This window comes from Bos javanicus, chromosome 10 (genome assembly GCF_032452875.1).
Source record: "Bos javanicus breed banteng chromosome 10, ARS-OSU_banteng_1.0, whole genome shotgun sequence".
Taxonomy (NCBI): domain Eukaryota; kingdom Metazoa; phylum Chordata; class Mammalia; order Artiodactyla; family Bovidae; genus Bos; species Bos javanicus.
Window position 1 is genome coordinate 28,924,377 of NC_083877.1, and position 9,848 is coordinate 28,934,224.

Consider the following 9,848-nt stretch of genomic DNA (forward strand, 5'->3'; position numbering starts at 1 on the left):
AAACCTTCCAGGGATTCCCCCATTCCATCCACAGTTCAGAGGTTAGGTGGCATGAACTGGTTCTCTCTGCCTACCCTCCTCTCCTAAATTTCTTCTGCATTTTAGCGTACCAGCCCTGGGAACTCTGTAAAAGAGAAACAGTGAGACCTCTTCTGTCTTCGGACTGCTGACATCTCACTCAGCCTTAGGTCACTTTCTGGAGCTGGGAGGCTGTCAGATTGTTCATTGCTAAAGCTGAGGTTTCAGGATGTCCCCTTCTGTCTGCTGGCCAAGAAATTCCAGGGCCAGAGAAGCTTTCAAGAGAAGGCACGCTAGGAAGACCTGCACACCTAGGTTGAAAAGAAACCGGAAAGAGGTGTGGGTGACAATTCTGGGCTACTGGTGGCACAGAACACTGGAAACCTCAACCAATTCCGCAGCTTCCTTGTGGACAGCCTCTCTCTTGATTCTGCCTTAAGACCTCTTTCCTGGGCTCCAGTTCTGCTTTGTCTACTGGACATCAGAGATGCTAAGAAGAATGTGGTGTTGTTGTTTTATATTTTACCAAAGCTGCTTCCTTCTAGAGGTTGCACCTTGACCCTTGTTCCTCTTCTGAAGCCTGCCTAGAATAAACCAAGCCATCTGCACATCTTGGCCCTTTACATATTGGAGGGCACCTGTCATGCTCACCCTCATCCACTTTTCCCACCTCCTGACTAAAGATTCCTCTTTCCCTTGCCGTCCTCTAGCATAGTTTCCAAAGCCTCCATCATCTCTGATGGCCTTGTTATAAGCATTCCAGTTTGTCTTCTTCCTCCTAAATCAGAGTGCTCTCCTCCTTTGGACAGTCTGTACACAAAGCCTAATTGGATTGGCTTTGGAGCAGCACCAATGACACTTTATGTGTACATTTAACTAGAATTTCTGTAGTGTTATTTTTTTTTTCTTTCCCACATGAGCCACTAACATCAAAATTTTAACATTTTGTTCATGTCCAAATATTGATACTTAAGTACCAGCTTTAAAAAATATTTCTATTATAATTTATTTTATTTCTATCTATGGTCCCTTAAGACATTTTTAAAATCTAGATTATACCATTTCAAAGTGCTGATTATCACTATAGTATGGCCTACCTTTGCCATACCTTCTTGGGTGATGTTGCATACTTTCATCTAAGACTATTTGACAGGTAAAGAACCTACATAAATATAGTATTTTGCATCCCTAATTTTTTCCTGTTCATGAGACTACAAATACATTTTCACACACTTTACTGAAATCAAGATATGTGAGATAGAACACTACTTGCTTTATTGGTCAAATAACCTCTGAGAAAAAGGAAGTGGTAATGAGTGATCTAACACTGTGAATGTATCCACTTGGATTTTGGGTGATCCTTACATTCCTCTAGTGTGTTTAAAAGTGAGCTGTTTAAGTATCCAGTCTAGGATTGATTCTGGGGCTCAGCATACATTTGGGGGAACGTAGAACATTTGTCCCTATGTGAAATCCTCTTCCAATCTTTAAAATGTCCCCCAAATTCACCAATAGTGATGCTCTAAACAGGTGAAAACATTATCTCATTACTTTAGGATTTATTGAATCCAGGTCTGCAGATATAACACTGAATACGACAGCTGAATCCCTTGTTCTCAGAGACACTTGAAAGAAAGGAAACTGGATGGATAAGATAGATAGATGACAGATTTCAGATATTGGGCTTTGTTAGTCCTTCCATGAAGCCTGGGATAGAATAAACTAAGATTGTTACTTGTCTTAAGTTATACATCTGGTAAGTGGCAGAGCCGTCATTCAGACATGGATTGTCTGACTCCAAGCCTAATACTTTTTGGTACTTTTTGTCCTGTGCCACCTTGCTTCTAGGGCAGTAAAGTGGAAACCATCAGTTTGATATACCCCTTCCCCACCACCCAACACCATCACATATCAGGCTTGTTCTCCTACACCCTGTATTTCAAACTGTCTCTCGGAAAATTAGTTACTCTTCATAGAAAGCTAGAGGACTTGGACCTCAGTTCTTAGAGGACTTAGCATCTACTATAGTCTCATTGGAAAAAGCCAAGCCTCTCAGGTTTCTAAATCCTTGAAAGTTGTCTGTCATTATTAAATTTTCAGGAAGGTGTCCACAGAGCAATCAAATACCATTGGGATGCTCAAGTTGTTCAAAGACAGCCCTGGAGCTAGCAACTTTGGAGGTAGGGCGCTGAGCAGCCAATATCACCAACAGCTGGAAAGCACACTGTAACAACTCGGAGGCCTATGGGGCCAAACTGGACATTTTTATCCTTGCATTTATATATGTACATTTATATATGTTCCTTTTACATACATATTTTAAAGCCCTGAAAAAAATCTAAAGCCTGATTATTGAAATAAAATTCATGTATTTATTTTTCCTCTGGCAAATTCTCAAATGAAGTATTGGTCCTGAGGATTTTCTCACATTACAGGGCCTTTTATATGTGTTTTACCAGAAAGATTGATATAGCTTTAAAATATTAATGAAAAATTGCTGTAGTCATATAATTCAGTATCTTATTTGCTATGCTTTATTACTCATGGTGGTCAATTGCTCAAGTGGTATTAATAAGGCCAGGGCTGTGGATTCAATTCCAGGAGGGCCAGTTAGTCTCACTCTGTTTGCTGGTCAAAGACCTTGGTCCCTTTACTCTGGCCAAGAGCCTCATAAATCTTTGCTGGTTTATCCATAGGAAAGGCAGGTCCAAGCCTTGTGACTAACTAAGACCTACCATGCTTGGAGAGACAGAAGCTAAGAGGCCACACTTGATAGAGATCGCCGTCCCCATCATACTAGAGATATATTAAACTCGACACAACATTGAATCCGTCTTCAACATCCATTTCAACCTCACTTCCCAACTACAGGAGTCATCCATCTACTGAAAATACATTTCTCCAGTTAATTGTGCTCATGACTTTGGCCTGAGTTGACTCAGATTCCACCTGGGGAAAGTATCAAAGGCAATGATGGAAAAACTGTAGAGGAGGGGCTGACCTCTGCTAGCTGCCACCTTTTTTGATCCAACACTACACATGTAAGTACTATTTATAAATTGACTGAAGATTTATTTAATTTTTCATTAACAAATAGAAAAAAACACATTTCTGTGCTTTTTCTCTAAGTATTTAAATTGTGAAGCTCTTTTACTGATGGGAGGGCAAGAAAGGATTGTCCCCATTTAAGCCCATGAACAGAAATAATTCCTAAAAAGGACACCTGCTTTTGATTTGGCCCTGATTGGAATGATGGCGTATAAACTTACAGATGTCTTTTTTTTAAATTTAATGTTAAGCAGTGATTATCATTAGTTTCCAAAATGTTTTGCAATAAGTTACTCAGTTGATAGCTTCCTTTGGTCCAAAGAATTGGCTGCTGCTGCTGCTAAGTCACATCAATCCTGTCCGACTGTGTGCGACCCCATAGACGGCAGCCCACCAGACTCCCCCGTCCCTGGGATTCTCCAGGCAAGAACACTGGAGTGGGTTGCCATTTCCTTCTCCAATGCATGAAAGTGAAAAATGAAAGTGAAGTTGCTCAGTCGTGTCTGACTCTTCGAGACCCCATGGACTGTAGCCCACCAGACTCCTCCGTCCATGGGATTTTCCAGGCAAGAGTACCGGAGTGGAGTGCCATTGCCGTCTCCGCCAAAGAATTGGAAGTCATACCAAAAAGCCTTGACTTGAATTCCTTTTTTTCATTAGCAAGGGGACAGATGCAGAGAAATATTTATCTTCTTCTACTGATATCTGTTTTATCTCCTTTATAAAAGTCACAGACATCACAAATGCCTAACATAAACAAGATGTCATAGTTAAGAGACCTTCCTGCAGTTAACACATGAAAAATGTCTTGATTCTTTTTCTGACACCTTAAGATTGGAAGATTATATAATAAGGTTAAATCGCCACTTTAGTGAACCACTCAAAGAGGGGACAAAGGAGAGGGGGTTAACTGAATTTCAGCAGATATGAAAAGGCTTCCCAGGTAGCCTTTAAAAAAAAAAAAAAAAAAGCCTGCCAATAAAAGAGACACGGGTTCGATCCCTCAGTTGGGAAGATCCCCTGGAAAAGGAAACGGCAACCTGTTCCATGGGCAGAAGAGCCTGGAAAATCCCGTGGGCAGAAGAGCCTGGTGGGCTGCTGCTGCTGCTGCTTCTAAGTCGCTTCAGTCAAGTCTGACTCTGTGCGACCCCATAGATGGCAGCCCACGAGGCTCCCCTGTCCCTGGGATTCTCCAGGCAAGAACACTGGAGGCTACTAGTTAGCAACTAAACATCAGCAAAACAAATACAGATTTGGAGGCGAGCTGAGCACACTAACAGAAGCCTGAAGGGTGGATCCTCGCACCCCCTGTCTCCTTGCAGCTGAGCTTCAGGGCATCTCCAGCTGGAACAGTTGTTAAAGCAATAGATTAACAATAGGACCATTGCTCATTTACATTTGCCTCCAGGAAAACCACGATTTAACCTTAAACTTGTACTCTGGCTAGTACACGGGACAAAGTTTACACTAAACAGATGAGAGTTTGAGTTCTATGACCCTGAGCAGGTGATTTAAGCTCTCAGAACCTATTTCATCTGGAAAATGGGAATGAAAAGACCTACTTCTCAAGGTTCCTTTAAGGATTAAATGACCTAGTGATTAGAAAATGCTTAGCAGAGTAAAAGTGCTCAGTAGGAAATCCTGAGATCTCTCTTGCAGATCCATCCCCTTCCTCTTCCTTTGTATTGGTTTCCAATGCCTGCCCTTCATATCTATTTGTGTGCCTCTTTAAAAATTGAAGTATAGTTGATTTACAATACTGTGCCAACATAGGGAACTGTATTCTACATCCTGTAATAAACCATAATGGAAAAGGATATCTTAAAAACAATGTATATAGGTCTGCCTCTGTCAAAGTTCCTTTCTCTTCTGATTTGTCATGAGGCCTCTCCCCACCAAGAAAGACACAATGCCTCTGATTTCAGGACCCAATTTCATGCCCCAATAAGCAAAACGTTCTGGGCCGATCTCATGTGTTGCGAGTTCATGGTGAAGGCCGACACTGCTTTTCGGTGCTTGTTTCCCACAGAGTTTTGTTCCGAGCTGTATTATGTCCACATCTTTAATAAGAAATGTATTCTGTTGCCATGGCTTATTGAAATTCATGGCTTCCTCTGGTAGGTGGAATCTTCCCTGCCCACCTCCATCGTCAGGTTTGCCTAGGGCTTTATGAGACTGAGATCTCTGAAACTACACTTAATCAGATAAGTCTCAGTTACACTCAACTCAATGCCTTTGATTTCTAATTTCTGCATTTTAATTTTTCCTGCCTGCAGTTCAGTGGCACAGATTTATTGAAACTGTTGCCAGCAACAATTTGCTCTGACCCGCTACGGTTTTAAGAGTTGCTGCTGAAATAGGCAGGTACACAGTGGGAAGGAGATAAATGGAGTTTCGTGTCATTTATTTCAGGTACCAGGGTAAGACCCACATTTCAGGAGGTAATAATGGAAGTAAACAACTTTTATTCTGGTTCTAAAGTAATGTTTCCATAACCAACTTCTGGGTTAATTTGTCTTTTCAGCCTGTGCTGAGCAGATCTCATTTCCAGTGTCTTTGAGCTGGTGAAATTTCCTTTACAATGATTAAGGAATTTATCAAAGCAAATCTTCTTGCTCTTTACAAGGATGCACAATTTTCCATTGGCATTCAGAGCTGCGGTGTCCTGGGACACGAGCTCGGCTTTTGAAATTTCTTCTCAATATGTCACTGCTGCTGACAAGTGTGGCAGATCGCTCCAAGACTCTGATAAGAGTTCAGAGACTGGCAGGGCTCCTGGTTGCCTCCTGTTGCTCTCATCTGAGATCAAAATAAAAGTCAGAGGTTTTAAACTCTACCTGCCTCATTCAACCTAGAGTTGAAGAGGAGATAAGCGTTCTAGCCCATTGAGTCCATAGACCAATAAAAATCTAGAGGAAATTGTCAGCAGTACCATGAAGTTGCCAGCTTTTCCTGTTGCTTTGTAAACACATTAAAAAATCCAGTTGCTAATGCCAGCTTATTAAAAAGCAGAGACATTAATTTGCCAACAAAGGTCCATCTAGTCAAAGCTAGGGTTTTTCCAGTAGTCACGTATGGATATAAGAATTGGACTATAAAGAAAGCTGAACACCGAAGAATTGATGCTTTTGAATTGTGGTGTTGAAGACTCTTGAGAGTCCCTTGGACAGCAAAGAGATCCAACTAGTCCATCCTAAAGAAAATCAGTCCTGAATATTCACTGGAAGGACTGATGCTAGAGCTGAAGCTGCAATACTTTGGCCACCTGATGCGAAGAGCTGACTCATTTGAAAAGACCCTGATGCTGGGAAAGATTGAAGGTGGGAGGAGAAGGGGGCCACAGAGGATGAGATGGCTGGATGACATCACTGACTCAATGGACATGAGTTTGAGTAATCTCCAGGAGTTGGTGATGGACAGGGAAGCCTGGCGTGCTGCAGTCCATGGGGTTGCAGAGTCAGACACGACTGAGTGACTGAATTGAACTGAACTGAATGCCTAGACCATTGTTTTATAAAATAAAGAACATTTTAGCATAACAGTAGAAATGACAAATCTTAGAATTAAAAATAAATTTTACTTTATAAACAACTCACTACATAATTTCTTTCTTCCTATCTTTCTATCTTCCTCCCTCTCTCTCCCCTCCCCCATCTACCCTCCTTTGCTGCAAAGGAGATGCAAACATCATTAGAGACAAATTCTGGTCTGAGAATCAACCTCCTTATTCTCTGATTGGGAAAACGGAGCCTCTCTGAGGTTTAATTGAACTGATGAAAGCTGGAGCTGCACCCAGACCTTCTGGCTCTTTGTCTGGTATTTATTTTCCAGTTTTCTTTGTAATGAAATTCAGGGTAATGTCCCAGAGGTACAGCCTGATCCTGGAGTGTCTTCCTAATCATCAAATACAATTATTTTGCCTTCTCTTAAGTTGTAATATTAAGTGAATTGACTATGGTCTAATTCTTTAGAAATAAAAAATACCTGTTTGGGAATTCTCTAGTGGCTAACTGGAGTCCTTGTTCCCAAAGGAATGATTTCCTAGTCTTTAAAACCAGTAACAACAAAACAAACCCAGAAAGTTAAGATTGAGGTCAGTCTTAAAGATTCTTAACACTTATACATTAAAACAGTATGTTGAAGTGGCTTGGGGATAGGGTGGTTCCAGAACAGCCTTCATAAAAGCGGAGGATTGATTTACTAAATTACATGACCAAATTGATTGTGTGAAAGTCATTTTCCATGACCTTCCTCCTGTTAGTGTCTACCTCAATATTTTAGTCTCTGACGTCCAAGGTTGAGAGCGACATCCCAAGCATGGCATTTTAATTTTAGTTCTTGTTCTCCTCTTTGACCATTGAATTATTTAGCCCTGTCGATGAGTTACTATTTCTTGGAACTAACGCTATTCCTTCCTTACCCTTAGGGTCCATCCTTGAGGAGCACTCCCCTGGCACTCCTATGTCTCCACCTTCTTTGATGACTTCTCTTCCTCATCAGGAATGGGCATTCCCCAATATTCCATCTTTGACCCTCCTTCATCCTCTATAAAATCCAAGCCTATACTTTCTTATAACTTTAGCTACCACCACTTCTAGGCCCAAGTCTTTATTACCAGTTCTTCCAAGTCCCAAACTCATTTTGTTTAACCTCATGCTGAACGTTTCCAACTGTGTGTATCACCGTTTCTTCAAACACAACGTGACTAAAGCAGAATTCATCTCATAAGTAAGAGCCCTCCCCATGAACTCTCCTTTTCCACACCAGCTGTCTTCTTTTTCCTCCCAGTGTCTACATCTCTGTTATTGGTACCACCATCCTTGAAAGAACAATTTCTAGAATCAAGCCCTTATTCCTCCAGTGACATGGACAAGGGAACCAGCAGAAATAATAAATACCACTCAGTCAAGATATCAATCAATACACTCTGCTTCTCCCTGTTGTACTGCCCTGCCCTTACTGTCTGTAAGAAATAAAAAGTACGGGGAGGGATAAATTAGGAATTTAGGACTAACAGATACACACTAATATATAAAAAATAGATAACCAACAAGGGCCTAGTATATACACAGGGAACTATACTCAATATTCTGTAATAACCTATAAAAGAAAAGAATCTGAAAACAAATAGATATATGTATATTGGAATCACTTTGATGTACACCTGAAACTAACACAACATTGTAAATCTGCAATTTTTGAAGTCTTCATTTTTTAAAAAAAATTTAAGAAAGGATTTTTAAGTATTTTTAAAAAAAAACTTCAATTTTTAAAAATATAATGCCCCCCAAAGAATCACCATCAAACTAGAGACCAAGGTCATCTAGACTTAAAATATTTAAAAGCAAAGACAAGATTCAGAAGTTAATGAGAGAAAATGAGCTTGGCCAAAAGACTTCTGGAGAAAACTGTGATTCTTCTTGAATAGGTGTGGTATCTACCTGGATCAGCAAATTTCAAGGTCTCTTCACTCTGGAACCCTATGCTTTGAATCCTGGTATCAACATATATTAACTTTGTGAATTTGGGTAAGACACCCGGCTCTTCCTTGCTTCAATTTCAAAATTAAAAATTGTTAATAGGATGGTTGAAAAATTAAAAGTGGTCACTATCTGTAAAGCTTTTAGAACAGTGACTGGTAATGAACAGACACTGTGTTCAAGTCTGGTTTCCCAGAAGTAGACCTGAGACATGGATTTAGGAGCTGATCCCAGGAAATACCTGTAAGTGATGAAGGGAAGGGAAGGGAAGAAGCAGGCAAGGGAAGAAAGCCAGTAAGGGGTAAGTTATCAAGTCAGTTTCCCTGTGAGAAAGTGGACACTTAATCTCACTGGGGAACTCTAGGGGTCAGTAAGGAACACCCACCTCAGAGTCACCCCCAGAAGGACAAGGAGGCTGAGGTATTTATATACTAACTTCGGTCAGTCAGTGCTGAAGCCTGCTCCCAGGGAAGTGAATTCTCTGGCACTTTCACCAGCTCTGGCTGCCAGAGAAAGCCCTCAGGCAGTTGGAAACTGGGCTGGCAAGTCCCCTACAATAGTAGGGCCCAAGGAGATACATGGGGACATTGTCTACCAGTATGCTCAATAAATACACATCTTCATCATCACTGTGGAAGTCCAAAGGCAAACAGATGAAAGCCAGGCTCTCCTGGCTGAGAGGAGAGAGTGGGGGTGATGAGCCCAAGGTTTGCATGGGGAACCCAGTTCTCTGCACAGAATCTTAGAGATCTACAGAGCAGTTTGAGAAGCACAGTTCATGGTGGCTGCTCCTGGGATCCTTTCCATCCTTAAGGAAATGCAGCTTAGTTCCTGAGACAAACTATAAACATAGTATTGTAAGGTAAGCAGCAGTGGAAATTAGGACTTGCTCAGTGTCCAGCAAGTGGAGTAGAAGTTGTTTGAAAGGCTGAGATTGTCATGAACTGGGGCTATCAGAATGGACGCTAGGGAGTAAATAGGATGAAACTCAGCCCTATATGCCGACTGTCTTCCCAAGGTCGTGCAGTGGTAAAGAATCCACCTGCCAGTGCAGGAGACACATTTTCGATCCCTGGGTCGAGGAGATCCCCTGGAGGAGGAAATGGCAACCCACTTCAGTATTCTTGCCTGGAAAATTCCATAGGCTGAGAAGGCTGGCAGGCTACAGCCCATGGGGTCGCAAAGAGTCAGACACGACTTAGTGACTGAACAACAACATGACGATTAGTTGTCAGTTACAAGAACAAAGGCAGAGTAGAGTTTACAAGAGGTAGCAATACACTGATTGGGCCCAAGTGTTTT

General features: G+C 41.4%; 1 long non-coding RNA gene across 1 annotated transcript; it reads left to right on the forward strand.

The window, feature by feature from the left end:
* The first annotated feature begins 2,609 nt into the window (after nt 1-2,609).
* On the forward strand, nt 2,610-8,612 carry LOC133255414 (uncharacterized). Its single transcript, XR_009738934.1, has 3 exons — nt 2,610-3,059; nt 6,742-6,882; nt 7,493-8,612. It is a non-coding gene; the product is annotated as an uncharacterized LOC133255414 (long non-coding RNA).
* The last annotated feature ends 1,236 nt before the right edge of the window (nt 8,613-9,848 follow it).